Source organism: Gymnogyps californianus, unplaced genomic scaffold, assembly GCF_018139145.2.
Source record: "Gymnogyps californianus isolate 813 unplaced genomic scaffold, ASM1813914v2 HiC_scaffold_39, whole genome shotgun sequence".
Lineage (NCBI taxonomy): Eukaryota > Metazoa > Chordata > Aves > Accipitriformes > Cathartidae > Gymnogyps > Gymnogyps californianus.
In genome coordinates, this window is record NW_026114279.1 from 179,462 (window position 1) to 191,624 (window position 12,163).

Genomic DNA, 12,163 nt, shown 5'->3' on the forward strand with positions numbered 1-12,163 from the left:
CAGTACAACTTAAGGTTATTGGGTTTTTTTCTCTCACTGAGCAAAGTTTACCCATATTTCCCTCGCTATCCCCTTGCTTACTGCCCATGAAGATCTCAGGTCTTCCACAATATAGGAAAGGACTATGAAAGAGGGCTGCAGAACTTGGTGCTCTGTTACTCTTGATACCACAAGGTTCAAGGAACTCAGGGGTAGTGGTTTGCTGAAAGCTATTGAACTAGCCAGAATATTTTGGCTAAAATTTATTAAACAATAAATCCTGTTCCCTCTATGTCAGAGTTTCCACAAAAGATCAAAACTAATGCCAGTATTCTTCCTTACTAATGCTGTAACATATCTGTGAATGCTACTTTTATGAGAGATTGCTCTTATATTTGGGGGCATGGGGACGTGAGGGAAGCTGGTGTGTTTTGCTTACACAAAGGGAACTCAAAACTACCAGTAAGAGGTTTTAAACAGCAAAAAGTAATAAAAATATGCTTCTAACAGACAAGAGGTAAAATCATGTAATCTGTAATTATATGCTTTCCATATAATTTCCAAATGTCATCCATGTTCAGAGAGGTGAAGAGATGTAGGAAATAATATCCTAATATATTCTTTGTTAGATGCCAGTAAGGGAGTACGGGTGGAGGCAGTATTTTTTCTGTGCATATTTATATGCTGTCGAGTCTTTGGATAAACCATAACTTTCTATGGCATAAGCATCTGTCAATGATATACTCGTTCTTAGAACTGAGGTAATAAAATAGCTGACTGCTCACCCTCAGAAATAACACAGACCTGAATACTACAAACAGGTAAGCACATACTTTTCTATCGTATATACTGGACAATTCATGTGTTGTTGTCCCAAAAATCAGGATTCTTTCACCCGGTGTGCAAAAAAGCTGATTAACACACAGAGTCGAGATGTTTATTTCATGTCTGCGCAGAGATGGGTGCTAGGTGGTAACTCCACAAAGCTAGCACGCCCGGTTAACACACGGTAAAGCATTTTATACCTTTCGAGCAACAGTTATCAGTATTTTTACAGTTTCGCTTAGTTACCCTCATTCCTATTGGTTCTCGGAAGTCTCATCTCCACTTAAAGTCGCAGCGTCCTCCTTTTTTACTGCGCATGTTCTGTGAGGAAGGGGCTTCTGTTGGTAGGGGGCTCTCCCTACCTAAGGGCGGGTTTTCTAGTATGTTAATTAGGATAGTTCACTCACAGTTCAAGTAGCTCTTTGATTGCCCCTGTGCTTATCTTGGTATTTCTTTACCCACTGACTTATGGTGTCATCATATTTCTCTTCTCAAGGTCACACCTCGTTAACTAAGTAGCATCCTTTGTTTTTGTTTCTCGCATATCTCCAACAATTCCCCCCTTTGAGACTTAGATAAATAGTTCTTATTTAAAATAAGTCTCACTTAGATATTTTCATTCTAAAACTTCAGTCTCTGGGAGATTTCAAAATTTTCCAAAACTGCTCATAGGTTCCTTCCCATTGACATATGTCTCGCTGGAATTTTTTCCTGTCCTTTATAGGGAAGTTTTCAAGTTTGAGGGATTTATCTCCCTCTGTCATGAGCGTGCATACCCTGGGTGATTGCATTAGAGCAATTTGCTTCATCATGTACCAAACCTTAAAATACAGTATGATTATAAGCAGTAAACATGTTAGTGATAACAAGATCACAACAGGGTGTAGCATGAGATTAAGAATGCCTGTTGCCTTGGGTGACCATCCGAGGAAGGCTTCCCACCACCTATGTTCTCCATCTTTCTTCACCCGGTCCAAACCACGATGTATATCTCTTCTATGTCATGGTGAACGGTGATTAAAGTCCTTTGTCCATCTTCTCGGGCACGTTCCAGCAACTGGCGTAGATCATTATGTTGTAAAAATTTTTTCACCGGCGTGAAATTCATCCCAATGGAAGTAAGCAATAGATCTTTAACTAAAGTATAATTGGGTTGCAACAACTAATATGTTGTAACCGGAGCTGAATAGTTGAAATCACATCCTATAATGTTAGTAAAGTTACAAATGCAAGTATTTGAGTGATTATTTATCCCGACAGTAATATTATCTACAACTATAAAATTACATAGAGTTCTTATACACACACATCCTTTCCGAATACATATATAAGCACGGTTCCAGGGATTTCTTTCGGATGTATCTCGAAGTGACAAACATTTTGCTCAGTGTCAAGACAAATGTCTCGAGCTTTGAGGGTATTACTTTCGCAAGTAAATCCCTGTTGTCCCCGTACCACACATGCATCAACTTCAACAGTCTGCCATCTGTTATTGTCTCGTTGGGCCCATACTCTATGCTCTAATGGATAGAGTACAGTCCCGTTGTGATTTAAGCCTAACGCGATGATAGGGTAGATGGTTTTTACTGATGCATTCCGTATGGTTACGACAAAGGCCGTGGCTTTGTTATGGATAGGATTGTGAGCGAAATTGCCCAGATACCACCATGACTGGAATTCTCTTTCAAATGCAGTTGCCTTTTCCCGGATTATTTCCTGAATTTCAGTAGGTAAGGTGCCATCTTCACCTTCTCTTACAATTGCTGCTATTGTATATTGCACCCACAGTTGAGCCTGGATACAACTAAGAGCTAGAGGAATATTATTTTGGGCTATACCAAGTGCATCTATGATTATTGGTGGTCCTTTTCATTAACCCTTTCCCGCTGAGGCAATATATCAGATAACAGCCATTGATGAGTTCCTAAAGCTGACAGGGAGGATCGCAATGGATGTTCTAATTTTTTTAGATCATGTGTGGCTGTACTAAGTTTGTTTGCAAGTACTTCATATCTATGCTGTTTAAGACTCCCAATCCTGTCCCTAGGATACCAGTTACATCTCTTTTTGCTTGATTTGGAAGGGTAAGAGACTGCCCATGTAATGACGCTAACCATCCTGTATAGGACGCACTTATGAATGGTGAACAGGCTGGTTTAACTGCAGAGATATTAATCTGCATTGATAGTTCTACCCATTTGAGGGACCATGATGGATTAAACAAAAGTCATTGTTGTCCAACCCTTTTAATGACATATGGTCCAACTCTAGTTATCTGGGTGGTTAGAGTTATTTTTCTGAGTTAGCCAGCGGACCTTCTTGTCTTGTGGGGGTGGGGGTCTGTTTTGTAGTTGTAATTTCTAACTTAAACTTAGACGACAATGCAGTTTGGTTTTTACCTGCCCTTTTATCGGCCCACAGACATATTACAAACATTGGTTGGGTCAAGGTGAAATTGTGCCAACATTCTCTCTCTTGGTTCTGATTTGAACGTATTACTCTCATTCGACTTTGGGCCATTATAGATATCTCTTACAGTAATTTGAGAGGCTTTTTTATAACTCATTCCGTTAGTCATTCGGCATCTTACCTTAATCTCTTTCCTTTGTTTTGCCCTAAGTTGGGGGGTCCTATGAGGGGTTCCCTCCTGGTCCCAACCCCACTCGTTTTCCAAAAACATTTCATTACCGTGTATAACTACCGTGGATAAGTTTAATCCATTTATCTTTGAATTCTGCCCCATACTACCAGTGTATCCGAAATGCGCTTGCGTCCATGGCCATCGTGACATGTTCACACAGGTACCCAAGAGCACCAACACTAGTAATTTCAGGTTAATTTTTGTCAGACGCTCCATAGTTGTTATTAATCCATTTTGCATGTGAGCGTTGTATTCAGTGGTCCTTTCCTGTAACTCTATTAGTGAAACAATCAGTGTTACTATGATCAATATTATAACTATAGATAGTTCATTAGCCCATAGAGTTTTTAGAAGGTCTTAGCTTTAGCGCTCCCGTTGATACAGATGTCCACAATTCCTTTGGGGGAGCTCCCTTCACCCTCATATAGTGGATCCAGGAGCTGATCCCTTTTACTTTTACTGCGGTGTATGTGGTCAAGAGCACGAGGTAAGGTCCCTTCCATTTTTCTTTTAGTGGTTCATCTTTCCAAGTCCGGATGTAAACCAGATCTCCAGGCTTAAAGTTATGTACCAGAGAGTCCAAAGGAAGCGGAGCCCACTGGTTGAGATATCTGTGTAAAGAGGATAATACCCGCGAGAGAGAGAGCAAATAATCTTTCAAAATTTCTTCTCCTTTAATGTGTATCTGATCACTCTGGCTACCCACCTCAGTGATGGGATATGGTTTTCCATACAATATTTCAAAAAGGGGCTTATCCCTTCCCTCACTCGAGGAGTAATCCTAATTCTCATCAAAGCAATTAGTAGAATATCTACCCATTTGAGTTGGGTTTCTTGACATAATTTAGAGATTTGTCTTTTAAGGGTCTGATTCATCCTTTCTACCTTCCCACTGGACTGTGGTCTCCAAGGGGTATGCAGATCCCACTTCATCCTGAGGAATTTAGATACCCCTGGATTATTTCCGAAATAAAGTGAGGTCCTTTGTCCGAGGATACTCCCTCAGGTACTCCAAATCTGGGGATTATTTCTTTTAATAATATCCTAATTACTTCCCTAGCCCTATTGTTGTGACAAGGGAAAGCCTCAGGCCATCCGGAAAATGTATCCACTAGAACAAGTAGATACTTATACTGTCCACATTTTGGTAATTCAGAGAAATCTATTTGCCAGTATTCCCCAGGGGTTATTCCTCTTTTTTACGTCACCTGCTGGCGGCTTTCTTTGTGTTTTGGGATTATTTGCACAACAAGTTTGACATCTCTTTACTATTATATCTGCATTTGTCTGCATTTTTGGCCCTACAGCGTATCTCTTAACACCGCTTATCATAGCATTGGCTCCCATGTGAGTTTCTTCATGTAGTTTCTTGAGGAGAGCTTCCATCATTTTGGCTGTGGTGAGAACTTGCTGATTCGGGGTTACCTACCATCCTTCTTCATTTTTTGTACACTTCAATTTTTCTGCCAACTGATTTTCTTTTTCCGAATATTGTGGAGGTTTCATATCAGGTTTCCTATTAGGTATGAGGGCTCCTATTATCGGTTCATACAAAGCAGCTCTTTTTGCAGCCTGGTCAGCCAACCTGTTACCTTGAGTTATTTCTCCCTGTCCCTTTTGATGGGCTCTGCAGTGGATTATTGCCACCTCCTTTGGTTCTAGTACAGCCTGAAGCAAATTTAGAATCTCTTGTCCATATTTAATACTGCTTCCCTGGGAATTCAATAGCCTGCGTTCCTTCCAAATAGCTCCATGAGCATGTGCAACTCCAAAGGTGTACCTGGAGTCTGTATATAGATTGATCTTTCGATCTTTTCCAATTTTAAGTGCTTTTGTAAGAGCAACTATTTCAGCTTTCTGTGCCGAGGTATTCGGAGGTAAAGGTTTGGCCTCCATTTCTTCCATAAGGTAACCACTGCATATCCAGCTTTTCTTTCTCCATTCTGTATAAAGCTGCTGCCACCTGTAAATAGTTCCAAATCCACATTTTTTTAGTGGCTCATCTCTCAGATCTGGCCTGCTGGCATAGACCTGTTCAATAGTTGCCAGACAATCATGTAAAGGTTCTTGTTCTGCTATTGGCAACAAGGTGGCAGGGTTTAAAGTTGATACTACACTTAGAGTGACATCTTTGTGATCTATTAGCATAGCTTGGTATTTGGCCAGTCTGTTTGGAGAAATCCAATGGTGTCCTTTTTGCTTTAAAATAGCCACCACTGCATGTGGGACTAATACTGTTATTGGTTGTCCCAAGGTGAGCTTCCGGGCTTCCTGGATTAACAGAGCAGTGGTGGCTACAGCTCGAAGACAAGCCGGCCATCCTTTACTCACTTCATCCAATTGTTTCGAAAAATAGGCTACTGGCCTTTTCCAACTTCCAAGCATCTGAGTCATTACCCCAGAGGCCACTTGCTGTCTCTCATGCACATATAACTGAAAAGGTTTTGTCAGATCAGGGAGGCCCAAGGCTGGGGCTTCCATCAATTTTCTTTTAATTTCATCAAAACTACTCCGACACTCTGGAGTCCATTCTAACAACTCCCCCAGGCCCTTTGTGGCTGCATATAAGGGTTTGACTATAAGTCCAAAATTGGGGATCCATATCCGGCAGAATCTAGCCATTCCCAGAAACCCCCTTAACTGCTTTTTTGGTTTTGGTACTGCTATTGGGCATATAGCCTCCTTCCTTTCTTCCCCCAACGCTCATTGTCCTTTTGATATATTAAAACCAAGATACCGGACTTCCTCCTTCGCAATTTGCGCCTTCTTCTTCGAGACCCTGTATCCAGCCAGTCCCAGAAAGTTTAGCAGGCTTACTGTAGCTTCTGTACAAGTCTGTTCTGTATCATCTGCTCCAATTAAGATATCATCCACATACATACTGTAAGAGAGTAACATTATCATTATTAGTTTGCCATTGTTCTAATTCTTTGGCCAATACTTCACCGGACAAAGTGGGACTATTTTTAAATCCCTGGGGAAGAACGGTCCAACACAGTCGTCCTTTCCTTCCAGTAGTCGGATTCTCCCATTCAAAAAGCGAAGAGTGTTTGACTCTGTTCATTCACTGGAATGCAGAAGAAGGCGTCTTTTAGGTCCAACACTGTAAAATAGGCATTGTTTTCGGGTACAGACGCTAACAAAGTATAAGGGTTAGACACCGTAGGATGTATGTCTTTGGTTATCCGATTTATAGCCCTCAAGTCCTGCACTAATCGGTAATCCTGGGAGTGAGGCTTTCTCACCAATAAAATCGGTGTATTGTATTCAGATTGACATTCTCTGAGCAGTCCATATTGAATAAAGGTATTTATCAGGGCTTCGAGGCCCTTGCGAGCTTCCAGCCTAATAGGATATTGATGCACCCTTACTGGTTTTGTCCCCTCTTTTAGTTCTACTTTAATCGGACTCATGTTTTTTGCTTTACCTGGGTTTTTAGAAGCCGATACCAGGGGGATTACCACATTTAATGCAGCATCTGGAATATTCTCTTCAATTTCTTCCGATGTTTCATCTGTCAGCAAGCAGATCTGAGCTCTCCAGGCGGTTTCAGGCAGGATATAGAGCTGTACAGCATTCTTAGAAAAGGTTACTTGTGCATTTAGTTTGCATAATAAATCTCGCCCCAATAAAGGTAGGGGGCATTCTGGCACGTATAGAAACTCATGAATTAATTTAGCTCCCCAGTTGTGCATTCCATTGGTTGTAAAAATGGCCTTAATGTTCTTTTTCCCATTGCCCAACAATAGGTATAGTTACTTTACTTAGAGGTCCTTTACAACTGGTGACTACTGAATGAGTAGACCCACTGTCAATTAAAAAATCTATGGTCTCGTTCCCCAGCTTAACTGGAACCAGGGGATCAGCTGGGGAGACTTTAATGTTCTCCCCCGGCCCCCTTCATTCATTGTCTGAATCTTCTAACATAATAAGATTAGCATTTTCTGCATGATCCCGTTCCTTTGGCCCCTTTCGTTTCAGGCATTCATTCTTCCAGTGTCCCTCCTGTTTACAGACCGCACACTGATTTAGCCCTAAAGGGGTTCATTTTTGCGGTCCTCTTCCCTGCATTATTCCACCGCATCCTCCTCTTCCTTTACTTTTTCCTCTACCCTTCCCTTCGACATCATTTCCATTTATTGCCGCTGCCAGCAAAGATGCGTGCAACTTCATTTTGTTCTGTTTTTCTTTTCTTTCCCTCTCATCTCGATTGTTATAAACCTTATATGCTATCTCTATCAATTGTGAGATCGACATTCCCCCAGCTCCATCAACTTTCTGCAACTTTCTCCTTATATCCTGAGTTGACTACCCAATAAACAACATATTGAACATCCTCTGATTTGCCTCATCATCCGGATTCAAGTCCGTCCATTTTCTAGCTGCCTCACGTAGCCTTTTGTAAAAGGCAGATGGATTTTCCTCTGGACCCTGCCTTACCTCATAAAGCTTAGACACATTCTTCGGTTTAGGCGCTCCATGCTGAACCCCATATAGTATCAGCTGCTGATACTGCTTCAGTTGAGCCCTCATGCCCCCCCCATTAGGATCCCATTCTGGGTCCCTTTTAGTAGGTAGGAACTCCTCAGAATCTTCTTGCCTGTTTCTCCTTCCCCCTTCTTCCCTGGCCCTTTCAATCACCATTCTCTTTTCCTCTGCCGCAAAGAATGTATTTAGCAAAGCCTGTATATCTTCCCAGTTGGGATTATGTGTTAACATTATAGTTTCTAATAGTTGATGTACTCCCTCAGGGTTTCCCTTATAGGATCCAACAGATTGTTTCCAATTTAACAGGTCAGAGGAAGTGAATGGAACATGTATAAAAACCAGCAGTCTTTCCGGTCCCACTGCTTGTCTCAGGGGAGCCTGTACAACTGGTTGAGCGTGCCCTCTAGTCCGGCTGGAAATGGGGCTAAAATTCTCATTGCCCGATTGTAAATTAGGATCGATTGGCAATTGTCCAGCACTACTTTTGTATAGCGGTGGGGCTGTCGGGACTAACAGTTGCACATCTTTCTGCTCTTCTGCCCCTGCAATCTTTCTATCATCACAGCCTATGCAACAACCACTCTCCTTTTTCTCAGAAGCTGTATACATCACTAGGTCAGTCTTTAGCTTACATTTTTCCCGCATATCAGATTTTCTGTACAAAGTCATAAAGGCATCAACATAAGGTACTTCGTCCCATGTCCCCATCCAACGGCAAAACGACATCAATTGTCATATAGCATTATAGTTTACCGATCCATTTTCTGGCCAGACCTCATCGTCACCCAATTTTATAATTCAGCCACCATTGACTACAATATCTTTTCATTTTATCTTTAGTCATCGGATCTCCCCCAAACTTATTCCAATTTTTCAAAATACACCCCAAAGGGCTACAGGGAGGAATCGTGGATTGGCTTGATCCCATTTTAACCAAATTTACCTATTTGCCGGCTTTGACTCCCTTGGTCAGTAATTTCCACTGTGACCCCCCTTGATCAGTACCGCTCTGACCCCCTTGGTCAGTATGCGCACTCAGTTCTGCCCCCCCGGTCAATTAAGGCAACCCTTGCCGAACATCTATGTGCGACTTTATGCGCCCCCCTGGCGACTTGATGCGCACTCGGCTCTGACCCCCTGGTCAATTACGGCACCCCTTGCCGAGCGTCTATGTGCGACTTTACCCTTTAACCTTCCATGGGAGTCATTGAATTTGTAATTAAATTTTATACTCACCAATCCAAGGATTCATTCCCCTTTCACCCTGATATACAAATATCTCTGGTCGGCGTTGCACCTTTGAGTCGCTTGTCGCCCCGGCTTCGGAGGGAATCCGGAGGAGTCCCCGATCAATAGGTCAGTGCGTGCTGGAGCTCGGTCCGGTCCGATCCGCTGTTGGGGACAGCAAGATGATCCGGGCAAGGCCTTATGGCCGTCCCATCTGGGGTGCCAAAATGTTGTCCCAAAAATCAGGATTCTTTCACCCGGTGTGCAAAAAAGCCGATTAACACACAGAGTCGAGATATTTGTTTATTTCATGTCTGCGCAGAGATGGGTGCTAGGTGGTAACTCCACAAAGCTAGCACGCCCGGTTAACACACGGTAAAGCATTTTATACCTTTCGAGCAACAGTTATCACTATTTTTACAGTTTCGCTTAGTTACCCTCGTTCCTATTGGTTCTCGGAAGTCTCATCTCCACTTAAAGTCGCAGCGTCCTCCTTTTTTACTGCGCATGTTCTGTGAGGAAGGGGCTTCTGTTGGTAGGGGGCTCTCCCTACCTAAGGGTGGGTTTTCTAGTATGTTAATTAGGATAGTTCACTCACAGTTCAAGTAGCTCTTTGATTGCCCCTGTGCTTATCTTGGTATTTCTTTACCCACTGACTTATGGTGTCATCATATTTCTCTTCTCAAGGTCACACCTCGTTAACTAAGTAGCATCCTTTGTTTTTGTTTCTCGCATATCTCCAACAGCACCTCTGTGAGAAGGTATTTAAGGAAGAGCAAAATGCTGCCCTGTCTCAGAGAGTGTGTGGGAGAATAAGGGAAGATTGGTGAGGAGGATTGTAAACATGCTCAAGTGACTTGCAGCTAGGGTGTAGAAAAGCATATATATATCATACTAATTGTTGTTTAGTCCTGTGTGCTTGACAAGTATAACATCTGTGTTTAGATAACATAGGCCTGTGATAGACTTAGAGGCACCCTATCGAACATACTTGAGATTCCTGCCCTGCTGTGGGAAAGATCAAAGCACAGTGGTAAACTATGCCTGTGCGAATCTCTAAAATACAGGTGAAAACAGCATGTTCGGTGATCCTTTAGCACGGACTGAGCTCTGTGGTGCCTGTGTCGCCGCTTGTATGCCTCTGCCAGGGTGCTGCTTCGGGGATCCCCTGGTTGGCGAGGTAATGAAAATAAACTTACTCTTTGCATGTCATCCGTGGTTTTGTGGTTGTTCCTATATCCTGCCTGTGCCAGTTCACACATTGGGGAAAATCTATGCATTTAGGAAAACAGTTTGTTCAGCTGTGGAACCACAAGAACTGGAACGGTTTAACCTTGAGGTCACTGCACAGTATCATTGTAGGGAATGTATCAGAAGTTTTAGATTTCCTTCTGTGACAAGTTGTCCTAGTTTTGGCTGGGACAGAGTGAACTCTCTTCTTAGTAGCTGGTACAGTGCTGTGTTTTGGATTTAGTGTGAGAATGATGTTGATAACACACTGATGTTTTAGTTGTTGCTAAGTAGCGCTTATCTTAAGCCAAGGACTTTTCGGTTTCCCATGCTCTGCCAGCAAGCAGGTGTGCAAGAAGCTGGGAGGGAGCACAGCCAGGACAGCTGACCTGAACTAGCCAAAGGGGTATTGCATACCATGGAACGTCATGCCCAGTATATAAACAGGGGGGAGTTGGCCGGGAGGGGCGGATCGTGGCTCGGGAACTAACTGGGCATTGGTCAGCGGGTGGTGAGCAATTGCATTGTGCATCACTGTTTTTTTCTTCCCCCCCTCTTCCTTTTTTTTTTTTGTTATATTCCTTTTCATTACTATTATTATTATTATATTTCATTATTACTATTGTTAGTATTATATTTTACTTTAGTTATTAAACTGTTCTTATCTCAACCCACGAGTTTTACTTTTTTTTTTCCTTTCCTCCTCCTCACCCCACTGGGAGGGGGAAGGGGGAAGCTGCTGCGTGGTGCTTAGTTGCTGGCTGGGGTTAAACCACGACAGCCTTTTTGGCGCCCAATGTGGGGCGTAAAGGGTTGAGATAACAACAGATCTGACCAGAGCGTGTTAAAACGAATTTGTTATTTGTTGTATTGTATTAGTTTAGTAGTCGCTGGTCACAATGTTGGTTTATTGGCTCTTAGAGTTGTGGCATTCATTCTTAGAGGTATGTTATGTATCACCTCACTTGCCGTATATAGTCCCTGTGCTGCTGCTTATCACCCATAAGGTGAGGTGGATTAAGGTTTTCGCTTTGCTTTACTATGTAACACTGGTTTATGGTACGATAAAATTGTCGGTTGTGGGACTAATCCAGTATTTGTACTCAGCATTGCCGTTATCTCCGTACTTTGGGAGCTATCTAGCGGAAACTATTAATAATTACACCCTTTACCTTTTCTCCTCGGAGAGCCAATCTATGGGGGAGACACCTTCCTTCACCTTCCCCTTCTCCTCCTCCAGGCTAATTACAGTAGTGCTTGAGAATTGTGAAAATTTTGAATATCTTTGGAATGTTGAAACTACCATGGTTCTATTGCTAGGAACTAGCTTGTTGTTGAATGTGGTTCAGGTCTTGTTCAGGGTTAAACAACTATTTAAGAGGATCACCCAGAGATCTGCCCCAAGGCTGGAGAGTTATGAGTGGCAGGGTGTGTGGGGTAGCATGAGTAAATGCCTAGGATGGCGGGGACCTCCAGTGTTTTGGAACTTCACCCTTGAACAAGTGCAGAATCCTGAAAAACTAGTAGAACATTTGGAAAAAGTATGCTGTCACCCTGACAATTCCCGGGAGACACAAATCACTGCAATGTGCTGGGGCCTGGCTCATGCCTACTGAGCTCTGTTTAACACTATTCAAGGGGAAGCGAAGGTCTCTGGATCTGACAACAAAATGACAGGCACTGCAGCCACTCTGACCCCCGTGACAGGCACTACGGTTACTGCAACGCCTGTGACAGGCACTGCAGCTGAACCAGAGAACCAACCCATACCGG